This window comes from Pongo abelii, chromosome 11, assembly GCF_028885655.2.
Source record: "Pongo abelii isolate AG06213 chromosome 11, NHGRI_mPonAbe1-v2.0_pri, whole genome shotgun sequence".
NCBI classification, from domain to species: Eukaryota; Metazoa; Chordata; class Mammalia; order Primates; family Hominidae; genus Pongo; species Pongo abelii.
This window is the reverse complement of record NC_071996.2, coordinates 1152501-1156890: the sequence shown is the minus strand read 5'-3', so window position 1 is coordinate 1156890 and position 4390 is coordinate 1152501. Positions and strand designations below refer to the sequence as shown.

Below are 4390 nucleotides of genomic sequence, written 5' to 3'. Positions count from 1 at the left end.
AGAGAGAGAGAGAGAGAGAGAGAGAGAGAGAGACCGACGAATCCCACCATGAGGACCCGGAAACGGTGTCCGATTTGGGTCCCCGTGTAGTCACCTGTCTGTGTGTAGGTGACTGAGGATTCCACAAATGAAGGTCAGCAGTATCTATGGAGCTGTTTCTCCCTCTCATGCGTCTCATCCGTGTGGTGGAGAAAGGGGAGAAAAGTGGTCGTGACGGGAAGTCGTCTTCACGCCCGAGGAAGCCGAAGGCAGGCCGAGGGGAAGGAGGGCATCCCACGTGACAGCTCCACCCCCGCGCACCCTTTCCAACGCCGGGGCCGCCGGTCCACCCTGTACGACAACCCACCCCCAAGAACAGCACGGTCCGGAGCGGTCCAGTCTCATCCCATCCGGCCCACCCGGGGCATCCGGCGGAAGTGTTCGCCGGAGGGTCGGAAAGCAGCGTCCACGCGGTTCCCCCGGGGTCTCCCGGCAAAGGCCAGCCGGGGGAGGGTAGCGGGACGTGACGGGGGCTGGGGGCACGCGCCTCAGAGCTCCCCGGAAGGCGGCAGGTAGCCGGCAGGGGACGCCGAGCCAGAGACGTCCGGCGGGATCTAGATCCGGAAGCCGCGTCGGTCCTCTCCCACAGCTCTCCTACGGAAAACGCCACGGCGGCGGCGGGAGCCTCGGCCGGGGGAGAAGCGGGGACAAGGGGGAGAGGGAAGGAGGCCCTCGGGAGGATTCAGCCACGAAAACCCACTCAGCCAAGCTCCCTCCGTCTCTCGGGGTCCAAGGGACACCCCGGGAGACGGCAAGAGACACGTTCACTCCGTGCTTTTCACCTCCGTCTTTATTTTTTTCATCTTTTCCATTTTACAAGAGGTGCGCATCTCAACAACAAGACGGTGGGTGTGAGGGGAGAAGCGTCAAGGGCAGGAGTTGGAGACCAGCGTGAGCAACCGAGCAACACAAGTAGGAGAGCCCAGCTGAAAGAGATGAAAAAGGAGGAGGAGGAGGAGGACGAGGACGAGGAGGACGAGGAGGACAGGGGGAGTGGGTGGGGGGAGGAGAAGGAAAGAAAAGAAAAGAAAAAAAGAAAAAGAAAAGCAACCACCAAGAAAGTTAAAATCGTCCAACGGTCGGAAGCTCAAGACCAGGCTGACCAAGACGGAGAAACCCCATCCGTACTAAAAATATAAAAGTCAGCCGGGCACGATGGCGCTTCACCGTCATTCCAGCTCCTCAGGAAGGCCAAGGCAGGAGGATCACTCGAACCCGGGAGGCGGAGGTCGCAGCGAGCCGAGATCACGCCATCGTAGTCCACCCTGGGCGACAAGAGTGAAACTCCGTCTGGAGGGGGAGGGGGAGGGGGAGGGGGAGGGGGAGGGGAGAGATCGGTGAGACGCGTCTCAAAATTTTATCTGTTCGCATTCCGCGTGCGTAAAACGGAAAGAACCGACCCACGAGAAATACGACCAGAGCGTACCGTGCCCACGCGTGTCATCCCAGCACTCCGGGAGGCCGACGTGGAAGGATGGCCGGAGCGTAGACGTTTGAGATCACCTCGACGTGTGAGACGACACCTGCAATAATAATAATCATAGAAGTTTAAAAAGCGATCACGTGTGCCCAGAGCGTGGACAACAAAGCGAGAGCACACCCGTACTAAAAAGAAGACGATTGACAGGCAGGCAGGCAGGGAACTATAGAATGAGCCAGGTGCAGCGTCTCACGCCTGTCACAGCAGCAGCGCGGGCGGCCGAGGCAGGCAGGCGGATCGCTCGAGAACAGGAGTCCGAGACCAGCGCGGGCCACACGACAGAACCCCAGACCCCATCTCACTCACATCCACACATACACAGATACCTGCCTCCCTACCTACGGAAAACGTGAGACATGAGAAAGAACATAAAAGTCACCCGGTGTGGTGGTGCACACCCGTAGTCCCAGGGAACGGGGACGGGAGGGATGAGACGCGGGACGGCCGCTCGGTCGGACGGTCGGTCGAAATCGTCGAGGCTGGGGTGATCCCGGGCGACAGAGGCAGAGGAAGACCCCGCCGGGAAGGCAGGGAAGGAAGGAAACCAATGAAACAAGCAAGCAAACGATGAACATGACAATGACCTAGAATAACCCATGAGAATAAAGAAGCAAATAAGAGGGTACGAATAAAGCTAAAAGGTAAGGTAATGAAGATGACAATCCACCGTTTTCTCTCCAGCCCAGCCCAGCCCAGGTGGAGTGGAGGCGCGCGATCACAGCCCACGTTCGCCTCTGCCTCCCGGGCTTAAGAGATCCCTGTAGTCCCATCCCAGCTACTTGGGAGCCTGAGGTCACCAGAGCCCAGAGTGAGAAGATCAGGCAGGCCCCAAAAGAAAAGAAAATAAATACACGAACATTGTTAATCCATAATAAACGAAGGATATACATATACAGGTATATGTAAATGACATGGGTTTTTACGTCATACACGTTCATCCATTAAAATTAACATCTATCCTATACACATGTATGAATGATGGAAATGTCTAGTTTTATCGCTAGATATTTTCGTCGGTGTAGGTACGTGTCCGTGTGTCCATATCTATGTATCTATCTATCTAGATAGATAGACGTATGCTCACACACAGCAGCGTGCAGAAAAGAAGATTGAAAACAAGAAGGAATCGGCCGGGCGCGGTGGCCGACACCCGTACTCCCGGCACGCTTTGGGAGGCCGAGGCGGGGGAGGGGGAGGGGTGGGGGGAATCGCTAGGTCAGGAGTTCGAGACCAGCCCGGCCAATATGGTGAAATTCCGTCTTCGCTCAAAATACAAAAACTGCTGTTCGCTTGAGAGCCCTGGAGGCAGCGGCGGCGGCGAGCCGAGGAGGCACCACCGCGCTCCAGCTCCAGCCTGGGCGACAGAGCGAGATTCCGTCTCCAGAAAGAAGGAAGAAGGAAAGAATGGGGGCGGCGGGGGAAAAACACACACACACACACACACACACACACACACACACACACACACACACACACACACACACACACACACACACACGACCAAAAAAAGACAAGAGGGAGTATTACTGGCCGACGGCAACAGCGACTCCCTCCCTCTTAAAAGTCCCGCGGACGCAAACTCCAAATGGGGCAGAGAAAAATGTAGGAGAGGGAGTTCCGCGTGGTCCCAGCTCCACCGAAGGCCGAGGCCGGTGAAGGGCACCCGCGCGTGAACGGGGATCGGCGCCCTCGCAGCGATCCACCGCAGCCCGCGGAGGGAACGGCCAGCGGCCGGCCTGCCGGTCGACCCGGGACACGGCGGGCCGCCTGCCGAGTCCGGGGCTCGCGGGCGGCCGCCGATCGACCCCGGAGGTCCGAAACAGGAGCGGCCGCCAGCCGAGGTCGCCGGTGTGTGGGGACGCCCCGGGCCTCGCCGCCGCCCGCTTCCCGCCACCCTCGGAGGAAAGAGGGGGAAGGACGCGCGAGGGCCGGGACCCCGGGTGGGCGACCCCCTGGCCCGGGCGGCCACCCCCGGGACGGGGGCCGGCGGGCCACGGACCCGGCTCGGCGCGGCCGCCTCCGCGGCTCCCACCCGCGCTCCCCGTGCCCCGTCCCGGCCCGGAGCGGACGAGCCGCCCCGGCGGGGAACGGGGAGGAGGCGGGAGCCGAAGAAGCGGGGCGCGCCGACCGGGGACGCGCGCCCGCCCCCCCACAGCCCCGCCCCGCCCCGCCCCGCCCCGCCCCGCCCCGCCCGTGGCCGGCGGGGAGGGAGGAAGACGAACGGACGGACGGACGTCGCCGGACGCGCACGCCCCGCCGGGCCCCGAGACCAGGCAGGCCCAAAAAGAAAAGAAAATAAACGAAAATCGTTAATAAATAATAAACAAACGAAAGAAGGAAGGAAGGAAGGAAATACATATACAGGTATATGTAAATGAAATGGGATTTTATGTCATACATGTTCATACATGAACATCTATAATATAAGCATGTCTTAATTATGGAAATATATAGTTTTATCAGTAGATATTTTTGTCGGTGTATGTATATATGTACATATCTGTCTCTATCTACATCTATAGGTATAGATATCTCTCTCTCTCTCTATATAGATATATCTTATACCTATAGACACATACACGTATGTTCACACACCGCAGCGTGCAGAAAAGATTGAAAAAAAGAAGGAATCGGCCAGGCGCGGTGGCTGAGGCCCGTACTCCCGGCACGGTTTGGGAGGCCAAGGCGGTGGGGGGGGGGGGGGGGTGGATCCCTAGGTCAGGAGTTCGAGACCAGCCAGGCCAATATGGTGAAATTCCGTCTTTGCTCAAAATACAAAAACTGCTGTTCGCTTGAGCCCTGGAGGCAGCGGCAGCGGCGAGCGGAGGAAGCACCACCGCCCTCCGGGTCCGGGTCCGGGTCCGGGTCCGG

The 4390-nt window shown here is 59.0% G+C and overlaps 1 long non-coding RNA gene across 12 annotated transcripts in view; it reads right to left on the bottom strand.

The window, feature by feature from the left end:
* Positions 1–814: 814 nt before the first annotated feature.
* The window catches only part of LOC134759570 (uncharacterized), a 26844-nt gene continuing 23268 nt past the window's right edge, over positions 815–4390 (bottom strand). For 3 of the 12 annotated variants that reach the window (XR_010135930.1, XR_010135937.1, XR_010135940.1), the window contains 2 exons: positions 1466–1562; positions 815–1329 (listed from right to left, as the gene is read on the bottom strand). This is a non-coding gene — a long non-coding RNA (uncharacterized LOC134759570). Of the gene's footprint in view, positions 1330–1465; positions 1563–1898; positions 2104–4390 lie in introns of all 12 variants that reach the window. The other 9 variants (XR_010135936.1, XR_010135933.1, XR_010135932.1 and 6 more) reach the window with 5 other exon arrangements.